Source organism: Palaemon carinicauda, chromosome 1 (genome assembly GCF_036898095.1).
Source record: "Palaemon carinicauda isolate YSFRI2023 chromosome 1, ASM3689809v2, whole genome shotgun sequence".
In the NCBI taxonomy this organism is placed as follows: Eukaryota; Metazoa; Arthropoda; class Malacostraca; order Decapoda; family Palaemonidae; genus Palaemon; species Palaemon carinicauda.
Window position 1 is genome coordinate 107242477 of NC_090725.1, and position 25237 is coordinate 107267713.

Sequence of the window (25237 nt, forward strand, 5' to 3'; positions counted from 1 at the left end):
CCCGACTGTGGACTTGTTCGCGACAGCCTTGAACTTCAAGCTGCCCCTGTACTGCTCACCAGTCCCGGACCCCAAGGCACTCTGGCAAGATGCTTTCCAGCAACGGTGGGACAACATCGACGTGTACGCCTTCCCACCGTTCTGTCTGATGAGAAGGGTGCTCAACAGGACTAGACTATCGGTCAACTGTTCGATGACTCTGGTAGCTCCGCTATGGCATCACGCGGAATGGTTTCCGGACCTTCTGCAACTCGTGACGGAACTCCCAAGGGAGCTTCCTCCACGACACGAGCTTCTCAGACAACCCCACTCCGGCGTCCCTCACAGGGCCGTAGCCTCGCTTCGGCTTCACGCCTGGAGACTATCCAGCGTCTCCTCGCGGAGAGAGGCTTTTCGCAACAGGTTGCGGAGAGAATGTCTCGGCACCTGCGAAGGTCCTCTGAGGGAGTCTACCAAGCAAAGTGGAGAGTCTTTTGTGGTTGGTGTCGTGGAAGGGGTATCTCTCCACTCGATGTCACTATTCTAGCAATAGCGGACTTCCTCGTGTATCTGCGAGAAGAAAGGTGCCTTTCTGTCTCGGCAGTGAAAGGCTATCGCTCAGCCTTAAGCTTGGCCTTGAGATTGAAGGGCGTGGATATTTCTTCATCGCTAGAACTCTCTTTACTCATACGTAGCTATGAGCTTACCTGCCCCCAGTCGGAAGTGAGACCCCCTCCTTGGAACGTGGTTCGAGTCCTCAGGTCTCTTAAGAGACCTCCCTTTGAGCCATTACGCCAGGCCTCCGATCGCCACCTGTCTTGGAAGACGGCTTTCCTACTCGCCTTGGCTTCGGCCAAGCGAGTTAGTGAACTTCATGGTCTCTCGTATGACATCGCCCATTCAAGGGGATGGGGGGAGGTAACGTTCAGGTTCATCCCTGAGTTTGTGGCCAAGACTCAGAATCCTGGAATGCCGGATCCTCGGTTCGACTCTTTCAGGATCGCGAGTCTCCGTTCTGTAACAAGCGACCCAGACCAGCTGCTACTATGTCCAGTGAGGTGTCTGAGGCACTACTTGAAGAGAACGGCTGCAGTCCGTCCTCATGTGCGAGCTTTGTTTGTGAGCACAGGCAGGACAAAGAGGAGGGTCACCAGGAACACCATCTCAGCTTGGATTCGAAGGGTTATCTACCATACCCTGAATCCTGACCCTCCTCCGTCACGTCGCCCTCGGGCCCACGATGTCAGGGGTATTGCTACATCCCTGGCCTTCAAGAGAAACTTCTCTGTGACGCAGGTACTTCAAGCTGGGGTCTGGAAGCGTCAAACGACCTTCACAGCCCACTACCTGCAAGACGTGACCCACAGGAGCCTCGGTACGTTTTCTATCGGCCCTGTGGTGGCTGCACAACAGCTGGTCTAACCTCAGGCTCCTTTTTGGACAAGTAGCAGTAGGTTGAGGGCGTTGTTACCCGGTCTTAGTCTGCGTGAATGAAAGAGTACAGTATGTCTGACCCTTACTTCTTTCTTCATTCTCCCCTCTCTTGGGGAAGCAGCATCCTGATCCTCGCATAGCTGACCTCGACCTCTGCAGGTAACCCATGCTTCTTTGTGCTCCTAGTATTAAGCTTAATACTGTTGCGTCTCCCATACCCTGACGAGGTGATATGGGGAACGTCCTATCCTAGAATTCCTATCTGAAGGTCTCAAGGTCAACTTCATAGGACGAGTCACACTCTCCTCCTCACACTGCTTATGTAGGCCACTCGTTCCTAGCGATGCTAGGAACTTGTGAGGTACAGGGGCTCCCTCTCTCTAGTGCTGCTCACTGAGGGATCGAGCCCCCGGGCAAGCCGAAGTCAGTAAGGCTGGGGACTTTCCACACTTTTTAAGGGGTAAGTCACCCTCTGTAAATAGTGTGGTTTGTATTTCGGTTACAGAACAAATGACAAATTCGAAGATAATTTGTATTTTTCCTAATCATACAAACCTTAGCTATTTACACATATGTGCCCGCCATCCCTGACCCCCAAGTCAAGTCCTACCTCTAAGTGAAGTGAAGCAAGTCACCGGTGTGTGGAGGGGGGAGGGGTAGCAAGCTACCCTTCCCCACCCCCCGCTAACTAGCGCGGGGGTAATTAACCCTCGTTAAAACTATTGGCTCGTCATTTCAGCTGCGCTAAAAGTTAAACCCTCTGTAAATAGCTAAGGTTTGTATGGTTAGGAAAAATACAAATTATCTTCGAATTTGTCATTTTTGTTCAGTGAGGGAATGGATGAGTCTCCTGGGAACCCTCTCTTCACTAGAACAATTTGTATGTCTGGGGAAACTAAATTTACGACCCCTTCAGTTCCATCTCAATTGCCATTGGAGCAAAGAGGACAGCTTCGACAAGGAGAGCATTCCTCTTACGGAACCGATAAAAGAGTGCCTTCGTTGGTGGAACAACATAAACAGGCTCCAGGAAGGTCTCTCTTTGGAACAAAAGAGCCCAGACCTTGTGTTGTTTTCCGACGCCTCGGACTTGGGGTGGGGAGCAACACAAGGAAAGTCAGAGATTTCGGGTCTGTGGACAAACCAACAGCTAAGTCTCCACATCAATCAAAAGGAGTTGTTGGCTCTCAAGGGGTTCGAGAAGCTAGTACTGAACAAAGTTATTCAAATCAATGCGGACAATACCATAGCTTTGGCCTAGATAGCAAAACAAGGGGGAACGCATTCGAGGCCTCTTTACGAGTTAGCAAAAACTCTTCTCGTTTGGGCAAATCAAAGAAAGATATCCCTGTTGACAAGATTCATTCAAGGGGAAAAGAATGTGAGGGCAGACAGCCTCAGCAGGAGGAATCAAGTTCTCCCCACAGAGTGGACACTGCATCTAAATGTATGCAAGAAACTTTGGCGGATTTGGGGTCGCCCCCTTATAGATCTATTCGCAACCTCAAAAACCAAAAGACTGGAGAATTATTGCTCCCCAGTTCCAGATCTCGAAGCGTCACACATAGACGCATTCCTGATGGACTGGTCACACCTAGATGTGTATGCTTTCCCTCCATTCAAAGTGCTGCACAAAGTACTACAAAAGTTTGTCTCACGAGGGAACCAGATTGACGTTAATAGCCCCCTTCTGGACGTCAAGAGGTTGGTTCACAGAGGTACTGGAATGGATGGTGGATGTTCCAAGAAGCTTGTCATTGAGAATAGATCTTCTCAGACAACCCCACTTGGCAAGAAACCATCTAAACCTCCCAGCTCTACGTCTGACTGCCTTCAGACTATCAAAAAACTTGCAAGATCTAGAGGATTTTCGAAGGAGGCAGCCAAGGCTATTGCTAGAGCAAGAAGAACTTCTACCATCAGGGTGTACCCATCCAAGTGGGAAGTTTTACAGCATGGTGTAAAACAAACTCAGTTTCTTTATCCAGTACCTCTATAGCTCAAATTGCCGATTTCTTTTTAGAGCTTAGAAAAAGGCACAATTTCTCCTCCTCACCCATTAAAGGGTACAGGAGTATGTTAGCAGCGGTCTTTATGCATAGACATTTAGACCTCTCGAATAACAAGGACCTGCAGGATCTCCTTAGATCCTTTGAAACCTCTAAGAAACGTCAACAGGATTCACCAGCCTGGAATTTAGACGTAGTTTTAAAATTTCTTATGAGTGACAGATTCGAACCTTTGAACTGTGCTTCTTTTAAAGATTTGACTTTAAAGACTTTATTTTTAGTAAGCTTAGCAACAGCTAAAAGGGTCAGTGAAGTTCATGCTTTTAGCAAAAACATTGGCTTTAGAAACGGCAAAGCCATATGCTCCCTGCAGCTTGACTTTCTAGCCTAAATTGAACGTCCTTCTCACCCATGGCCAAAATCTTTCGAAATTGCTAGCCTCTCTGATTTGGTGGGTGAGGAACTGGAGAAGGTTCTTTGTCCTGTTAGAGCACTAAGGTTCTATTTAGACAGGACTAAAGGTTTAAGAGGCAGTTCAGAAGCTCTTTGGTGTGCAGTCAAAAGGCCTGCTTTACCTATGTCTAAAAACGCCTTATCATATTTCATAAGACTTTTAATTAAAGAAGCTCACACACACTGTGGTGAGTCAGATCTTAATCTCTTTGAAAGTTAAGACCCATGAAGTTAGAGCTGTGGCAACTTCTGTGGCTTTTAAACAAAATTGTTCTCTGCAAAGTATAATGGATACAAGGTTTTGGAAAAGTAAATCTGTATTCACATCACATTATTTAAAATGTGTCCAGACTCTTTATGAGGGCTGCTACATTTTGGGTCCATTCGTAGCAGCGAATGCAGTAGTAGGTGAAGGATCTACCACTACACTCCCTTAATCGCTAGTACCCTTTTCCCCTCTTGGAACTTGTATATATTTTTATGATTGGAGGAAATTGTTAGACAATCTTCCGCAATCTTTGATTTAGTCAGGTAGTCATTTGTTCCTTGAGAGCGCCCGGAGCAAGGGTATTAGTTGAGGTCCTGTCAGCATTAGGTTATTCACCGTTTGACAGCTCCTAGAGTTCTTCAGCCCCCTGGGTGGATCGCTGGTTCTCAAAGGACAGCAGACTTATTAATGCAGAGAACCATTGAAGTCAGCTTCCTGAATAGGTACGAACCCTTAAGCTAAGTTTTGTTTTAAACTCTTAAGTGAAATTCCATTAATGTTGCTGTCTCTGACCCGCCACCCAGGGTGTCAATCAGCTATTATATATAACCAGCGGGTAAGTTTAAATGTTTAAAAATGATATTTTCATAATAAAATAAATTTTTGAACATACTTACCCGCTGGTTATATAACTTAAAATCCCCCCTTTCTCCCCTTTAGAGATCTATGGGCATGGAAAATCTGATACTAGGAGGGATAGTTCGACCTAGCTCCGTGGTGGCGCTAGTGTATACCTGGTATATCTATGCGATTGCCGCGAGTTTTGAATTTTCTGCCAGACAGAAGTATAAAGCTATTATATATAACCAGCGGGTAAGTATGTTAAAAAATTTATTTTATTATGAAAATATAATTTTACGCTCGGGAAAGCTTCAAAGGAGTCCCATTTTATGAAGATGGTTTTGTCTCGCTCATCCAAGAGAGCCTTAAAGGTGATGTGGGACTGGATGCAATCTAAGAAGGACCAGGGAAAAACAGTTTTTTCTTTTCCTCCGGCCAGATTAGCATCCAGATCGAGTATTTGGTACGAGACTGGAGAAGCTCTCGGCCTGGGAGTCCCTGCCTCTGCCAAAGGGGACTTCTCGAGTCTGGCGGACGCCCCTCGTCGGACGGCCATGAGGAGGGCTAAAGTGTTTTGGTCGACTTCAGAGTTGGATCACCTTCTCAAAGGCATTTTCTGAGCTTTCGAGGTGTTTAATTTCCTCGACTGGACTCTAGAAGCCTTGGGGAAAAAGATGGATTCGTTGAAGGATGTGGACACAGAAGGTCTCGTCCACATTATGACTTGTATGGACAAGGCGTTGAGAGATGGGTCCAATGAGTTAGCGGCACTTTTCTCAGCAGGTGTCCTTAAGAAAAGGGCCCAAATGTGCGCTTTTCTGGTGGATGGGGTTACGCCCATGCAGAAATCTGAATTGCTTTATGCACCTCTTTCTTCGCTCCTTTTCCCGCAAGATCTGGTCAGAGAAGTTTCTTCCGCGTTAGCCCAAAAGGCCTCACAGGACTTAGTGTCTAAGACAGCAAGGAAGGGTCTTCCTTCTCGAGTCGTAAACCTGAGGAGGAAACACCATCCTATCGGTTTTTTCAGGCCTTCGGGGGAAAACCTTCGGCAGGAGTAGTACCAGACCCGAGGAAAGGAGATCGAGGAGGAGAGGCTCAAGACAAGGTCGAAGCAGGGTCTGACAGCATTCGTCTTCGGACAGCCGCAGGAGTCAGACTAACCAACTTCTGGCAAGTATGGGAAAGGAGAGGAGCAGACCTTTGGTCCGTTCAGTTACTCAAGGAGGGATACAAAATCCCCTTCCCAGGAAATCCTCTTTTAGTAGTAACTCCAATAGATATCTCGGCCAGATACAGAGAAGAATCAAAGGTACAGGCGATTCAACAGCAAATGTCGCTCTTATTGGAGGAGGAGGCAATAGAGAAGGTGCGAGATTTAGGGTCACCAGGATTTTACAATCGCTTGTTCCTGGTTCCCAAGAACTCGGGGGATGGAGACCAGTCCTGGATGTGACTGCACTCAACGTCTTTGTAGAGAAGACAAAATTCACTAAGGAAACAACAAAATCAGTCCTAGCAGCAGTCAGGAAGGACGACTGGATGGTTTCGCTAGACCTTCAGGATGTGTATTTCCACATCCCCATCCATCCAAACTTCAAGAATTACCTGAGGTGTGTGTACAAGGAGGAGGTATTCCAGTTTCGGGCTCTTTGTTTAGGACTAAGCACCGCGCCCCAAATCTTCATAAAGTTAATGTCCAATGTAGCGGGAATGATGCATTCAAGAGGTATCAGAGCCTCTCTGTATCTGGACGACTGGCTCCTTAGAACTCATTCCTACGGTCGCTGCCTGGAGGATCTGCAGATGACGTTGAATTTATCAGAAGAACTGGGTCTTCTGATAAACAAGGACAAGTCACAACTGACCCCATCCCAAGAGATTCTGTACTTGGAGATGGAGATTCAGAGTCAAGCTTTTCGGGCTTTTCTGTCTGCCTCAAGGACGGAACAAGCCCTGGTGAAACTTCAAAGCTTTCTAGGGAAACGAACGTGCTCTGCGAGGGAATGGATGAGCCTACTGGGGACTTTTTCCTCGCTGGAGCAGTTTGTTTCCTTGGGAAGACTGAATCTTCGTCCTCTTCAGTTCCACCTCACTCTACATTGGAACAAGGGAATTGGAGCTGGAGACAAAGTGTATCCCCATTTCAGAGTCCACAAAGCAATGTCTTCGGTGGTGTAACAACCCCGTCAAGCTTCAAGAGGTTCTTTCTCTAGAACAGAGTAACCCAGACCTTGTGTTGTGTTCCGACGCCTCGCACCCGGGGTGGGGAGCAACACTGGGGAAGTTGGAGATCTCGGGTTCCTGGACAAAAGAACAGGAGATCCTCCATATAAATCAGAAGGAGCTGTTGGCAGCCTTGTTAGCCTTCAAAGGATTCGAAGATTCAGTTCTGAACAGGATGGTACAGGTCAACTCTGACAACACTATGGCGTTGGCCTACGTAGACAAGCAAGGCGGAACCCACTCGAGGTCTCTTTACGAGACGTCGAGAGAGCTCCTTTACTGGCCAAGAGAAAGGAATGTGAGTCTAGTCACAAGATTTATTTAAGGGGAAAGAAATGTGATGGCAGACAGTCTGAGCAGAAAGGGTCAAGTCTTATCTACAGAATGGATGCTTCATTTGGAAGTCTGCAAGAACCTGTGGCAGACGTGGGGTCGTCCTTGCATAGACCTGTTTGCAACAACGAAAAGGAAGAGGCTGGAAACTTACTGTTTTCCAGTGCCAGATCCCGAAGCAGTTCACGACGCATTCCTCATGAACTGATCGCTCCTAGATGTGTATGCTTTTTCACCATTCAAGATAGTACACAAGGTGATTAAAAAATTCGTGTCACACGAGGGCACCAGAATGACTCTAGTGGCCCCCTTTTGGCCCACAAGAGACGGGTTCATAGAGGTACTGGAATGGATGGTGGACACACCAAGAAGCCTCCCTTTGAGAGTAGATCTACTCAAACAAACCCACTTGGAAAGGTACCATCAAAACCTCCAAGCTCTACATCTAACTGCCTTCAGACTATCGAAAAACTCACGAGAGCTTGAGGTTTTTCGAAGGAAGCAGCTAGTGCGATTGCGAGAGCAAGGAGATCTTCCACCATCAAGGTTTACCAATCTAAGTGGGAGGTTTTTAGAGAATGGGGCAGAGACAACTCTGTTTCCTCTTCCAGTACCTCTGTGACTCAGATAGCTGACTTCCTTCTGTACCTTAGAAGGAGGTGTAAGTTTTTGATCTCAACCATCAAGGGATACAGAAGCATGTTAGCAGCTGTCTTCAGACATAGGAATTTGGATTTGTCTAGTAATAAAGGTCTCCAGGACCTTCTCAGATCCTTTGAAACTACTAAGGAAGGACATCAGGAATCTCCAGCTTGGAATCTAGATGTAGTCCTGAGGTTCCTAATGAGTAGCAGGTTCGAACCTTTGCATTCAGCCTCGTTAAAGAACCTCACCATGAAGACTCTCTTTTTAGTCAGTTTGGCGACAGCAAAAAGGGTTAGTGAAATTCATGCCTTCAACAAAACTGTAGGCTTTAGAGATAACAAGGCTATGCTTTTTACAGCTGGGTTATCTGGCAAAGAACGAACGCCCTTCACATCCCTGGCCCAAGGCTTTTGAGATTCCAAACCTTTCGGATTTGGTTGGAGAGGAATTAGAGAAGGTCCTGTGTCCGGTAAGAGCCCTGAAGTTTTACCTGGAGAGAATGAAGGATTTACGTGGTAAGTCAGAAGCACTTTGGTGCTCAGTCAAAAAGCCTTCACTACAAATGTCAAAGAATGCGCTATGCTTCTTCATCAGGCTCTTAATAAGGGAAGCTCATTCACATTGTAGTGAGGCGGATCTTAAGCTTCTGAAGGTCAAAGCACATGAGGTTAGAGCAGTAGCAACCTCTGTAGCCTTCAAGCAGAATAGGTCCTTGCAGAGTATCATGGACACGACATTCTGGAGGAGCAAATCAGTGTTTGCCTCACACTATCTGAAACTAGTCCAGACTCTTTACGAGGACTGCTACACCCTGGGACCATTCGTAGCAGCGAGTGCAGTAGTGTGGGAAGGATCTACCACTACAATCCCATAACCTAATACCCTTTTTCTTTTATTGGCACTGTTGTATTTTTATGGTTGTTTGTGGAGACTGGACGCAGTCTTCCACAATCATTGATTTGCAGTCAGGTGGTCAGTTTGTTCCTTGGGAGCACCCGGAATAAGGGTATTGGAGGAGGTCCTGTCACATAGAGGTTATACACCGGTTTGACAGCTCCTAGAGGTCTTCAGTCCCCTGGGGGGATCGCTGGATTTCTTAAGGAAAGCGGACATAATGAGGCAGGAGATCATTGAAGTCAGCTTCCTTAACAGGTACGAACCATTCAGCTTGTTTATTAACTCTTAGGTAAATTCCAACGATGTTGGCTGTCTCTGACCCTCCACCAAAGGTGTCAATCAGCTATATATATAACTACCAGGAAGTCAGATGTTTAAAAAATGATATTTTCATAATAAAATAAATTTTTGAACATACTTACCTGGTAGTTATATATAATTTAATTCCCACCCTCCTCCCCTCTAGAGACTAAGGGCATGGAAGATCTGAGGAATAGTTGGAATGGTTCCAGGTACCTGGGTAGAGGGCGCACAGGTGGTACACCTGGCTACCCAATCGGCGATTGCTGCGAGTTTTGAAATTCTGCCGTGACATCAGGGACTAAGCTATATATATAACTACCAGGTAAGTATGTTCAAAAATTTATTTTAATATGAAAATATCATCTTTACTCAGCCTGTCAAACCTAAGGCCCCTGACACCAAGAAGAGTGAGTCAGAGTCCAGGTTTTTTCAGGTGTTGCCCCTTGCTCTCCTCCTGAGGGAAGGAAAGTGGCTATTGACTAAATGCTGTACACCTATGGGTACCAGACCATGTCTAAAACTTCCATGGCCAATTCTGGTCTTAGAAGCCCCAGACAAGGTCGATGAGCAGGTCTCTGTGAGGAAGGATTCTCTAAGGGCAGGGAAATCCTTCAGGTTGTTTCCTCACCCAGGAGGCTTCTCCCTTGGCCTTACCTCCTGACCTGGCAGTTCCTTATCTCCTGACCCCGCAGTTTCCCTTATGACTCCAGGCATCACAGCCGAATGTCTAGCAGCACAGAAGTTCACCTTTGCAGCGACTGAGGTCATAAATATAGAGAGCACAGAAATGGCCACTCTTTGGGCCTCTTCATGGATCGACCACTGGTCTGTACCAGACTTTTTGGCCAACAATGCTCAAGTCAATTGGAGGTTGACACTAGTCATCACTTTTGCTCCTCTGCAGGATCAAAGGGCATTGGCATTTCCTGAGTTAGTAAACAACCTGTCTTGTTTATAAGGACTTCCTACTTCTATGGGATGAGTCTCCTATTAAAGGACAATGGTTTGTTTTTTGTGTTGGAACAAATCACAAATTTTAAAAGTCAGCAATTTGTATTTTTCTTAACTAAAGAAATCTGAGTTCTTCAAGTTACAGTGTATGCAACCACTCAGCAAATCCTAGAACCTAACCTAATCTAACCTAATTAAACCTAAGTAAATTTTGAAGTGAAAGTAGGTCTATCTTGCAATTGGGTGGGGCTTACCCTACTCCCAGCTTCAGTGAGGTCATAATCCAATTAAAAGACTCATGTGTGTATAGGTAGGAGAATACAAAATACTTATAAAATTTGTGATTTTTCCTAAATATACAAATCCGAGGCTTTAGGCAACACTTCCTGCTTCAACCATCCTGCAAGTCCAGGTTTAAGGTCAAAGTGAGAGCTCAGTCAGCCGTATCCAGCCTTGCTGAAAGCATATTCCTATTAAAGGACTTGGGTACAGTAATAGCCTGCCCTACATCCTTAATATGTTCCAAGAAACCCAATGTAAGGTGATTTTCAATGTAGCTCAGATTTGATCTATGTAGAGTGAATTATACCTTTCCCATACACTAATTAACTCGAAAAGGTACATGCAACCTGCTATCATTTTATAAAACCACATACCTACGTACATAAACTTCCTTGTGAAGTACAGGTACTGTACAGTATTGTACATATAACATTTGACAAATAGCATAGGCCTATTACTATTGTAAGGAAACCCCAGACTGTCCTCAGTGCAAGCTGGAATAAGCCATGAATAAAACTACCAGTGATGAATATAACATCCTTGGTACAGCTTAATAAACTTATAGATTCAGCTTTAGTGTAGTATCCAATCTCCGGGATTCACCCAAATAGTTCAAGAACTACTCATCTTTATCATCAAGTCATGCAAAATCCAACCATCTCGAGAATTCTGTTTCTACAGCCTCACCAGGTACAAGTAAAGGGCCTGCCAATTTGAAATTGTATTCTCTGATTGTTACCATCACTACCACACTATCATCTAAAGACATGTATTTTCATAGGGTTGACTTTGGACAATGCTTAATTCCAATTCCGAGATAAGGCAGAAGGCAAGATCCACCTTAATTTGAAAGCACATATATCTTAACTCAAATCTAAATGTAATAATGCTCTAAACCTAGGGATGAAATTATCTCATACAGTATGGGGTACAAAAAGATGAACTTTTCTGATGATCTGTAAGGTATTAGTCTTATTGATGATAAGTTATGAATGTCCAATATCTGGATCAGTATCTGAAGCTACTTTGAAGTGTTTAGATCCAATACACAGCTGAGACCCGAGACTTCTTATTGGAGCCTTTAGGTCTTCCCCATAAATTTCTGTTTTATTTGAATGTGTAGAGCCACCTTTTGTCCTTACAACGAGATTTTGTAACTGTGAAGTGCTTCGAGATCCTGCCACCCAATGTTAGTGCTCAGAGTTCCTATCCATCCATTGGAAGTGCTTTGAGGTGCAATTCATCCATTGGAAGTGCTTTTAGATCCTATGCATCCAATGGAGGTGCTCTGAGGTCTTATCCATCCAATGGAAGTGTTTTGAGATCCTATGCACCCAGTGGAAGTGCTTTGAGATGCTATTCACCCATTGGAAGTGTCTTGAAATCTTCCACCCATTGGAAGTGCTTTGAGAAGCTATTCACCCATTAGAAATGCTCTGAGATCCTATCCACCAATTCTCCAGCTAAGAATTTCTTCAACCAAACTATATTTATAAGCAACCATGATGCTTCATTTCCAATTAAAACGATTAGGATATTACAATCTCCAAACACCTTGTTCAAACCTTTCTTTATCCTCCACCTTGCACCACGAAGAAATCCTGAATATGCTCCCATCTTTAATTTATTTATCAAAGTAATGCCATTACTATCTACTCCGAGTCACTGTAAACAACTTGCCTCGGGACATATTCAAAGGCAGGGTCTTTACCTATCCTTATGTATTTTTAAAATCCGAACCATTGAGAGAGAGAGAGAGAGAGAGAGAGAGAGAGAGAGAGAGAGAGAGAGAGAGAGAGAGAGAGAGAGAGTATTTTTTATGTCCTTCTGCTGACTGTTTGACGTCGTCTAGGACTCTAGATTATTGACTTGTCTGTCTGTTGGTCTTGACATCCGCCAGTTTGTTTCTTCATGACTATAATGTTTAAATTGCTATCCCTGAATGATGGCCCAATTTGCCTGCAACTACGTTCTAATGTGTTTTTAATTATCATACTTTTCTCCTCTCTCTTCCTTCTATCTTTCTATACGTATTCTTCTTCCTCCCATTTCTATAATTATTCTTCTTGCCACTTTTCTTCTCTGCCTCCTATCTTTCTTCTCCCTGTCTTTCTTTCCTTCTTTAAGAAGGGGGAGGGGGATACTCAAACATCTTTTTCCTATTGTCCTCCTTCGTGCAAGTCCATTCTGTTCTTACAAAGTACCACCCAAATGGCTTTAACTCTCTCTCTCTCTCTCTCTCTCTCTCTCTCTCTCTCTCTCTCTCTCTCTCTCTCTCTCTCGTACCCTTCAAGGGATGTCTAAGACTTAAACTGGAGCAGGACTATAATAGTACTATTTCATTCTTCTTATTTCTTGGTACTCCATTCAGAAAGTATTTAAGGAATTTTTGAAATTCACAGGTGGAAAGATAAGGAGATAAATTTAAGAAGAGAGAGAGAGAGAGAGAGAGAGAGAGAGAGAGAGAGAGAGAGAGAGAGAGAGAGAGAGAGATAAATGGTAATATACTTATACCAAGATACCTAGGCCTATATGTTTACAGACATGAGTAAAATTTTAAATTAAATTAAGTAAACGTAGGAGAGAGAGAGAGAGAGAGAGAGAGAGAGAGAGAGAGAGAGAGAGAGAGAGAGAGAGAGAGATTTATACGAGGATACCTAGGCCTATATGTTCACAGACGAGAGAGAGAGAGAGAGAGAGAGAGAGAGAGAGAGAGAGAGAGAGAGAGAGAGAGAGCGTTGACTTAATGTTGTGTATTTCAAAGGACTGAAGGCATCTGCAATGCGCTGAAGTAGGCGAGTGAGTGCGACTAGGCACCACCTCCCTCCTACCACACCTCCTTCCCTTCCCTCCCTCTCCTCAACCTCCCTCATATTTAATTTCAAACTGTGTAACGGTTTTAACCGACTTTCATGTCTCGGTCGTATTATAGGAAGTTGTTCATTTTTATTGGCCTTCTCGTCTATTGTTTATGTAGATTTTATTTTGATAGGATTAAATTGATTTTATTTTGTGATTTAGCTATTAATTGTTTTTTTATTTATTTATTTTGGATTTACTCTATCACTATTGTAGCATTATTATTATTACTACTACTACTACTACTACTACTACTACTACTACTATTATTATTATTATTATTATTATTATCCTACCTAAGCTACATCCCTAGTTAAAAAAGCCAGATGCTATAAGCCCAAGGGCTCCAACAGGGAAAATAGTCCAGTGAGGAAAATAAATAAGGAAACATAGAATAGTTTGCCTGAGTGTACCCTCAAGCAAGAGAACTCTAACCGAAATCAGTGGTAGATTATGGAACAGAGGCTATGGCACTACCCAAGAAGAGAGAATAATGGTTAAGTAAATGGGTATACATATGTATACAATGTCAATTAATCTCTCAATAAACCAATTTCTCAATTCTCTCCCCACTTCTGAGAGTGCATAGAGACTGGACGAAGTCATAATCATCATCAGCCTTAGCTATTCCATTGCAGGACAAAGGCCTAGGACGTTTGCTTCCACTCGCCGTCTGTTTATGGTCTTACTGTGCTTGTTTACACCCGCAAATCTTCTTATCCCGTCAATCCATCGTCTTCTCTTCCTTCTCCTGCTTCGTTTGCAATGTCAGGGGACACATTCTGTTATTATTTTTGCCCATAAATTATCTATCGTCATCAGCCTTAGCTAGTCCACTGCAGGACAAAGGCCTCGGACGTGTGCTTCCACTCCCGTCTGTTTATGGTCTTACTGTGCTTGTTTATACCCGCAAATTTTCTTAACTCGTCAATCCATCGTCTTCTTTTCCTTCCCCCGCTTTGTTTGCAATGTCAAGGGACGCATTTTGTTATTATTTTTGCCCATATATTATCTGTCATTCTCATTATATGTCCTGCCCACGTCCATTTCTTTTTCTTACTCTGTATTACATATTCTGAAATATGTAATGAATTTTACCCTTTTAAATCTGGAGTTATATTCTGTGTTTTACCCTCGAGCATTAGTTGTCTTTAGTTCTCTGATGTATACATATTTATAACTTAGTATACGCTACCCGTCAAAAATGATGGCTAAATATTTAGATAGATATGCACTTACACATCCCCCCCCCTTCCTAACCACAACACGGCAGCTGTGGTTTCGGAGTGTACCTCTCGGGGGTACCATCTCTCACCACGGCATGACTATCCCTCTTCCCCTACCATACGTACGGAGAGACACCGATTAGTTATACGTCTGGCAGTGCAACAGAGCCTACTGGCTTGTACAGTGGTAACGTGTTTGCTTAGCATTCGCATGGCAGCAGACCGATCCCTGCTCGGGACCATGAGTTTAAGGTGTTTAATAGGGAGGCCACTGCCGTGGTTCGGCACCACATTTCGGGGTAGGGGGGAATTGGGTTTGCCCGGCTGACGTTCTGGTGAGCATCTACTGTGATGAGACTGGAACTGAAACCAGACACCTTTAACCTTTATATATATATATATATATATATATATATATATATATAATATACTGTATATAATATATATATATTATATATAATTATATATATATATATATATATATATATATATATATATATATAAAGGCCTACATGATTGAGGACTATGAAACGTGAAGTAGGAGAAAACGAGTGGAGAAGTATTGATGTAAAAAGCTCAAGATAGAGATGAATGGCAAAATCTAACCGAGGCCCTTTGCGTCAATAGGCGTAGGAGGATATATATATATATATATATATATATATATATATATATATATATATATATATATATATATATATATATATCCAGACACTTGCTCTTTACTATATAGGGAAAAGGTCTTTTATCATCCAGGAATTGTAAATATAATTTATTCTCAGATACTTAGAACTCGTAAACAACAGAACTGGAAGAAAATGAAAATGACGACTCGATGTTAAGTTAAAACTTTTAGACTTCACATTGGCAGCCGTGAGAATCCTTCTCGTCTCCGCTAAAGGAAGGGCGTGGCGGCAGATGGGAACAATGTTTCCTTAGGATGTCTTTAGGATTTTTTTTTTTTTTTTTGTGGCTGGGTTGAATCCATTATTTATCTTTGCGGATATATTTATCCGGTTTCGCTGGTTTAGGGAATACATTTTATTTTAAGTTTTAGGTGAATATTCTTGTTAGAATATAGATATTAAGCCAATTTTCTACTTTTTTTATACTCGCAGATATATTTACCGTGTTTCGCAGGTTTAGGAAATATATTGATATGTTTTATTTAAAGTTTTCGGTGAATATTCTTATGTTGAAATATTAAAATTAAGCTAATTTTCTACTTTTTTATCCTCTCAGATATATTTATCCTGTTTTGCAGGTTTATGAAATATATTTTATTTTATATTTTAGGTGAATATTTTTGTTAAATATAGAAATGAAGCTAATTTTCAACTTTTCAAGGTAATCTTGAAATTTAATTTGTTTTACAATACTGCAACAAGGAAATATGTCATGTTTCGCTGGTTTATGAAATATATTTTATTTTAAAGTTTCGGTGAATATTCTTATGTTGAAATATAGAAATTAAGCTAATTTTCCACTTTTCAAGGTAATTTTTAAATTATTTTTTTAAAATACTGCTATAAGTATCAGGTGTCAGGCTTTAAATACCAAAAATGTTTAAATGTCATTTGTTGGTCCTATTTAGGATGATATCTTTTGCACTCCGTGGTTTATAATAAAATCTCAAATCTGGCTTTTTTGAAATAGGTTGGCCTTTAGAAAAAATCATGAAAAAAGGTGGGACTTAAATACTATATTTTTGGCCTTTTCTTCTAATGGATTGGCCTTTTAAAGCTGCGGTTGCTTAGAAGTTGGCCTTTTCATATTTAGAAAACATGGCAAACCTGATTCGGTACTGCAACTGAGGAATTCATTATTCCTGTCATTATTATGTCCCTATATGTCACTATGTTTGATTTTATAACTTAACTAGAAAAAAAAAAAACCAGAGTGCAGACCTCCGCCACAGCAGCTTTTTTTTTCCTCGAAACCAGCTTGCTTTTCCCAGAATCAATTTAGACCATAGGCGTATTTGAAGTGTGTGACAACCATAGGCGATCTTGGGGTTAAGGTTATGTTTTAAAGGTTTAAAAGTCGCTCATGAATGGTAGAGGCAAGGGACAATGACATTGCCCTAGCAAGCAGAACAATGCCCTAGAGACTGACCATGTACACATATGATCAGCCATATATACGTATGATCGGTCGACCTTTTGCTCGACCTTGACCTTGACCTTTGACCTAGGACTTTCAAAATTGAATCACTTCCGCGTCTCAACATAACAGTTAGTCCCTGAAAGTAAAATTGCGGCCAGGAAATTGTTCACAAACAAACATATAAACGGGCAAGCAGGTGTGAGAACATAACCTCCTCCTAACTTCGTTGGCGGAGGTAATTATTGTAGGTTGTAAGACAAGTTTAAGTTTTAGTTTTTTTTTTCTTTCACAAATTCATATTAGTTTGTGCATCGTTATTAAATCTGCTAGAATGTTAAGACACTTTTTGTTATCGTTCGAAGCCATAAAAGCTATGGAGATATACCCAACTTTACTAATTGTACACTATTATTATTATTATTATTATTATTATTATTATTATTATTATTATTATTGCTATTGCTTGCTAAGCTACTACCCTAGTTGGAAAAGCAGGATGCTATCAGCCAAGGAGCCCTAACAGATAAAATAGCCCGGTGAGGAAAGGAAACAAGGACAAATAAAGTATTTTAAGAACAGTAACATCATCAAAATAAATAATTCTTATATAAACTATAAAAACTATAAAAAAACTAGAGGAATAGAAATAAGACAGAATAGTATGCCCGAGTGTACCCTCAAGCAAGAGAACTCTAACCCAAGACAGTGGAAGACCATGGTACAGAGGCTATGGCACTACCCAAGACTAAATAACAATGCTGGGTTGTGTTTCTTATTGTGAACTTGGTTGGCACTTTTGAAAGAAGTGTTCATTTGTTCAATATATCAATTTGGCTTAATATATGGGTTGTGGGGGCCTGGAGATCGCCAGCCTGCGGTTCGAGTCCCGCTCAAACTCGTTAGTTCATTTGGTGGCTGCAACCCCACCAATTTTGTGAGCTAAGGGTTGGAGGGGGAAGCCTATATGTCTATCTGCTGAGTCATCAGCAGCCATTGCCCGGCCCTCCTTGGTCCTAGCTTGGGTGGAGGGGAAGCTTGGGCGCTGATCATACGTAATATGGAAAGCCTCTAGGGCATTGTCCTTCTTGATAGGGCAATGTCACTGTCCCTTGCCTCTGCCATTCATGAGCGACCTTAAACCTTTATGCTTAGGCTATTTTAGTTCATAATTTTAACATTTATGATGTTAAAAATATATGCCAACTTGCTGAAGATTATTGAATTGTTCAGTCAGAGCTGGTGATAGTGAGCTCTCCATATTTTCATGAACTTATTAGAAATTTTCATGCGTCATGAGCTTCTAAAATGTCATCTCCATCAGCACAAAGTGCTAAATACACACTATTCCACCACGTGTGATGGTCACAGCACAGTTTGTCAGGTTGACATTATTTCGTGTACTTCATAATTCATTAGATGCTTCGTTCTGGAGCATTCTGCTTTGACTGCAGTGTTTCAATTATTTGGAGGACAGGATTTCTGACAGCCACAGTCTGCTTCACATTTGTCTGTATTTGACTTTTCTTACTTAATTGAGTCAATTGTATTCTTAGTTCTATTTTTTCTTATTCGCCATCTCTGATTTTTTGCAATAATTTATTCGATGATAATAGCGAGGGATAAGGATAAGGATATGGAAAACATTCAGGCTTTATCTGGGAGCATTCTACCTTGACTGCAGTGTTTCAATCTTTTAATGAGGAGACAGGATATCTAAGTGATACCCTGCTGTACATTTGTTTGTACATGGCTTCACTGTTAGAAAAAAAACCGAAATTTTAATCGGAAATTCTCCGTAAAATTCTACTGTTCTGAACGGTATTTCAGTAAAATACAGGTGACCGTAATTTTACCTTACTTTGTTATTATCTTTTACGGGTTGGTGACCGTAATATCACCTCTTTACGTCAATATGTCCGATTTTAAAACGGTAAAATCCTGCAATAAATAATGCCAGATATTTTCCGTTTTCAATGCAAATAATTTAGTATTCGTTTCTCTATCACTGTTAAAAATTTGCCGTTAGAAAACAAAAAAATACTGGAATAAATGTTGTCAAACATTTCCCGTTTTAAAAACGGATATATTTACGTTAAGGAGTGACATTACGGTCACCAACCCGTGAAAAATAATAAAAAGTAAGGTAAGAATTACGGTCGCCTGTATTTTACTGAAAGACGACTGAGAACAGTATAATTTTGCGGGGAATATTCGATTAAAATTATGTTTTTTTTAGCAGTATACTTAATCTAGTCAATTGCATTCTTAGTTCTCTTTTCTCTATTCTACATCACTGATTTTTTTTTCTCAGTGATCGTGTTAACTGTAACATTAGTTTGTTTGTGACGTCAATGAGCTTTCTATACTGTGTAGCTATTGAATACTTTGTTTATTTCTAATTTCTTCCCTTATAACTAGTTTTTGGTTAATATTTAAATTTCAAGTGACCTACATTCCTCTTTCAATCACGTCTGAAGATAGCCACCTTACAATCTACTTAGTATTCTCTCTCTCTCTCTCTCTCTCTCTCTCTCTCTCTCTCTCTCTCGCTCTCTCTCTCTCTCTCTCTCTCTCTCTCTCTCTCTCTCTCTCTCTCTCTCTCTCTCTCTCTCTCTCTCAAAATTACAGCATTATCCATATAGACATCTTAATGATATTAGAAATAAATCAAGATTAAAATTATGGGTTTTGGATGTATAGATTACTCTCTCTCTCTCTCTCTCTCTCTCTCTCTCTCTCTCTCTCTCTCTCTCTCTCTCTCTCTCTCTCTCTCTCTCTCTCTCATGTATTAATTAGTGCTTAATTAACTCATAGCACATTGCATTAGTATGAATCTTTCATATTCTATTTGAATGGAAATATCCTCACCTTAAAGTTATTTGTTTCATAAAACTCTTGTTAACCACTAGCTAGTAAGCATATACAGTAGCTTTTATACCACTAAGCCTACAAGGTCTGTTTCGCCTAAAGTTAGGAAGCTTTCCTTCAAAATGTCGATCTCATATGAGGATATGGTATAATTTTATGAAATGTAAATTAGAAACATTCCTACAGAGAATCAGGGTGAATGAAAAACTACCTCAATCTGTCATCGAGGATCACTTATTATTATTATTATTATTATTATTATTATTATTATTATTATTATTAATGAGTATTAACCATTAATCATTAATCATTAATTATTATTATTAATTATTATTAACTATTAATAATAATAATAATAATAATAATAATAATTATTATTATTAATTGTTATATTTATTATTATTATTAATTATATTATTATTAATTATTATTATTTTTATTATTATTTTTATTATTATTATTATTATATTATTAATTACTATTATTGTTAATTATTATTATTATTATTATTATTATTATCAATTGTTATTATTATTAATTATTATTATTATTAATTGTTATTATTACTACTACTTGCTAAATTAGAACCCGAATTGGAAAAGCGGGATGCTAGAAGCACAGGGGCTCCAATAGGGAAAATAGCCCAGTGAGGAAAGGAAAAGAGGAAAATAAGATATTTTAAGAAGAGTAACAACATTAAAATAAATATTTTCTATATAAACTGTAAAAACTTTAACAAATCAAGACGAGAAATTAGATAGAATAGTGTGCCCAAGTGTACCCTCAAGCAAGAGAGCTCTACCCCAAGACAATGAAAGACCATGGTACAGAGGCTATGGCACTACCCAAGACTGGAGAACAATGGTTTGATTTTGAAGTGTCCTTCTCCTGGAAGAGCTGCTTACCATAGCTAGAGAGCCTCTTCTATCCTTACCAAGAGGAAAGTGGCCACTGGACAATTACAATGCACTAGTTAATCTCTTGAGAGAAGAATAATTGTTTGGTAACCTCAGTGTTGTTAAGTGTATAAGGACAGAGGGGAATCTGTAAAGAATAGGCCAGACTAATCGATGTATGTGTAGGCAAAGGGAAAATGAACCGTAACCAGGGAGAAGGATCCAATGTGATATTGTCTGCCAGTCAAAGGACCCCATAACTTTCTAGCGGTAGTATCTCATGGGTGGCTGGTGCCTTGGCCAACCTACTACCCTGGAGGGTACCATCGACAATCTAGACGGACTATTGAATTATAAGAAGTCACCTTAGGGGAGAATGGAATTATAAGAAGACACCCTAGAGGAGCATTGAATTATAAGAAGGCACCTTAGGGGAGAACTGAATTATAAGGAGGAACCTTAGGGGAGAATTGAATTACAAGAAGGTACCTTAGGGAGCATTGAATTATAAGAAGGCACCTTAGGGGAGAACTGAATTATACCAAGGCACCTTAGGGGAGAACTAAATTATACCAAGGCACCTTAGGGGCGAACTGAATTATACCGAGGCACATTAGAGACGAACTGAATTATACCAAGGCACCTTAGGGGCGAACTGAATTATACCAAGGCACCTTAGGGGCGAACTGAATTATACCAGTCGTCAATTTTGACGGTTGGCGTACACTATTAATAACAATAATGATGGTAATAAGAATAGACAGCATTTTAAATCCAAATTCAAACGTAATTAATTTCCCAGGACACGTTAACAGCGACGCATGAATTAACGTTGACAGTTAATGTCATAAAGCCGGGAATTATCACTTGGTATCCCCATCAACATTGTGCTGAAGTTTGATATCATTACTTTAAAGGTTTAAAGGCCGCTCATGAATGGCAGAGGTAAGAGACAGTGACATCGCCCCATCAAGCAGAAGAATGCCCTAGAGACTGACCATGTATATACATATGATCAGCTACCAACCCCCCTTTCCACCCAAGCTAGGACCAAGGAGGGCCAGGCAATGGCTGCTGATGACTCAACAGATAGCATTATAGGCTCCCCCTAACCCCCCATCCTTGCTGTGGTTGCAGCGACCAAAGAAACTAACGAGTTATAGCGGGACTCGAACCCCAGTCCGGCGATTATCATTCAGGAATGTTACCACTTAGGCCACCAATACCCTTGGCACCTTTAAACAAATGCCCCCTGTATTAACATGCTTATTAACCATTATCATTTACTTAATATGTCACCAACCTCTTATTAGAGCATTTTATTAGTATGGCACTGCCTTTAATAATTACTAATAGAATATTAGAAAAGCACTCTGAGAGTGCAGACATCCGCCACGGGTGCTTTTTTCCTGAAATCAGCTTGCCTCCCATAGAATCAATTCAGATCATAGGCATATTTGAAGTGTGTGTGACAACCATTTGCGAAGTTGGGGTTAAGGTTAGGGTTAATTCGGTCGACATTTTGCTTGACCTTGAACTTGACCTTTGACTTAGGACTTTCAAAATTCAATCACTCTCGTCTCAACATAGCAATAAATCCTTGAGAGATTCACTACTCTATCAGTAAAATTGTGGGCAATAAGTTGTTCACAGACAGACAAACAGGGGCGAAAATCTAATCTCCTCCCAATTTCGTCGGGGGGTGGGGGAAGGTGGTTAAGATGGCAAGTAGTGAATTCACTGTTTATTTGCTTTCAAAAGCATAGATTCCATAATGTCCTTTGCCTCGACATAATGACATTTTAATGGTAGTTTCTTCTTCACTCAGGGGTTATCTACTGCATTGTAATTTTTCAGTGGGTGCTTTCCTCTTAGTAAGGGTAGAAGAGACTCTCTAGCTATGGTAAGCAGCTCTTTTAGGAGAAGGACACTCCAAAATTAGTGCCATAGTCTCTGTACTATGGTCTTCCACTGTCTTTGATTTGAGTTCTCTTGCTTGAGGGTACACTCGGGCACACTGTTCTATCTTATTTATGTTCTTGATTTTATTTTTTATTTTTATAGTTTATATATGAAAGATCTAATTGAATGTTGTTACTGTTCTTAAGATATTTTATTTTTATTGTATTATTTCTTTTACAATGTATTCATTTCCTTGTTTCCTTTCCTCACTGGGCTACTTTTTCCTGTTGGAGCCCTTGGGCTTATAGCATCTTGCTTTTCCAACTAGGATTATAGCTTAACTTCTAATAATAATGATAATAATAATAATAATAATAATAATAATAATAATAATAATAATAATAATAATAATACGTCCTTGCATCTTCCCTGTGTCCCCTTTATTCGTTTTAATTTCCTTCCATTCTTTCCCAGTGAATCTTCTTATCATGTCTCCTGCGCTCAACGTTCCTCCTTTTATAAAAGGATGAACTAAGTAAATTCATCTTACGGAGAAAGATAATGAGTAAGAAGGCCCTATTATTTACACCCGGTCGCATGTAAGGTCCTTGTGTAACGTATATGACCTAGGGCAATTAATCTATTTTAGAATGGTTAGTACTCTAAGCCTAACGGGGCAATTAGGACGAGAGGCTTCTGTGATGTTGAAGGGAAATTTTTTTGTATGTAATTTCCCAGGGCAGCTGTTTTATCTTTTCATTTTTTACCTCGTAGGTTTGAAGGCTTTAAAGGCTGTTCATGAATGGCAGAGGCAAGAGACGGGGATAATGCCCCTAGCTAGAAGGACAGTGCCTTAGAGACTGACCCTGTATACTGTACATGTCTGTTGAATTTACCTCGTAGGTTTAAAGGCTTTAAAGGCTTTAAAGGTTTTTCATAAATGGCATAGGCAAGAGGAGGTGATAATGCCCTAGCTAAAAGGACAGTGCCCTAGCGACTGACTATGTATACTGTCCATGTCTTAAATTTACCTCGTAGGTTTAAAGGCTTTAGAAGCTTCTCATGAATGTCAGAGGTAAGAGACGGTGATAATGCCCTAGCTAAAAGGACAGTGCCCTAGAGACTGACTATATATGCTGTCCATGTCTGTTGAATTTACCTCGTCGGTTTAAAGGTTTTAGAAGCTTCTCATGAATGTCAGAGGTAAGAGACGGTGATAGTGCCCCAGCTAGAAGGACAGTGCCCTAGAGACTGACTCTATATGCTGTCCATGTCTGTTAAATTTACCTCGTAGGTTTAAAGGCTTTAAAGGCTGTTCATGAATGGCATAGGCAAGAGACGGTGATAATGCCCTAGTTAGAAGGACAGTGCCCTAGAGACTGACTATGTATACTGTACATGTCTGTTGCATTTACCTCGTAGGTTTAAAGGCTTTAGAAGCTTCTCATGAATGTCAGAGGTAAGAGACGGTGATAATGCCCCAGCTAGAAGGACAGTGCCCTAGAGACTCACTATGTATACTGTACATGCCTGTTGAATTTACCTCGGTAGGTTTAAAGGCTTTAAAGGCTACTCATGAATGGCGTAAGCAAGAGACGGTGATAATACCCCTAGCTAGAAGGACAGTGCGCTAGAGACTGACTATGTATACTGTACATGCCTGTTGAATTACCTCGGTAGGTTTAAAGGCTTTAAAGGCTACTCATGAATGGCAGAGGCAAGAGACAGTGACATAGCCCTAGCAGGCAGGACAATGCCATAGAGACTGACCATATATACATATGATCATCGCCCAAGCCCCCTCTCCATAAAGTTAGGGCCAGGGAAAGCCAGGCAATGGGTGCTGATGACTCAACAGGTAGAACTCTAGGCTCCCCAAGACCCCCCATCCTTATCTCAAAAGGATGTTGAGATTGTAGACAGTACAAGAAATTATCGAGCTTGAGAGGTACTTGAACCCCAGTCTGGCAGATCGCTAAACAGGGATGTTTCCAGTAGGCCAACACAAGGAAATTGAAGTGTTTAAAATTGTCTAGAGAAACTCGTCCACAGTTAGAGTTTATGGAATGGATTTTAGTTCGATGACTGCAATAGTAATTTTATAATAATAAAAAAGAAATTGTCAATATTTAGATCTTGTTTGCTTGATTTTGTCTCCAAAATTATTGAAGGAATCTGGATTAAATAATTGTTTTTTGTTTTTGTTTTTTGCGTAATGAGGAAAATGAAAAGGGTTAATGGGACTTCAAATAAAGAACTGATCAAGATACGGCATTCTTTTAAAAGGCCTCATAGCTGGAGATTATTAAATTTTGGAAGGTCAATGTCAAGCAAAATGTCCAATTCACTTAATCAGCCATAAGTTTGCACATCGTTATCACATAGACTTCAAATTTGGTTCATGTTTGAGTGCATGAAAATCCACTCCAATTAGTACACGTCAAGGTTAAAGGTAAAGGTTAAGGTCGAGCAAAAGGTCGAGAAATAAGCTGCCACGGCGGAGGTGGGCGCTCTAAATAGTGCCCTTACAGTTTCTTCTGTTATTAATGTTTAGTATTCATTACTAGCTAGTGCTATCCAGCTTCCATAATCTCCCAGTTTTCCAGGAATCCCTTTCTGTGTGGGGATACCTTAACGTGGTGAAAAGGTTTGTGTATCGCTATGATCAGCAAAGCTGTATTAGTCAGGGCCACCCATACTATGTCGATTTGCTGTGAGGGATCAGACTAAAGTCTCCCACCATCACCAATCCGCAGGGGCCAGCGTGGTGATGAAAACTGGCCAAACCCCAGACATGAATAATGGTATGTCTGAAGCTTTTGCCCTGCCGTGGACTAGAAACGATATATATATATATATATATATATATATATATGTGTGTGTGTGTATGTATATGTATGTATATATATGTATGTATGTATATATGTGTGTGTATATATATATATATATATATATGTGTGTGTATGTATGTATTTATATATATGTATAAATTATATATATATATATATATATATATATATATATATATATATATATATATAT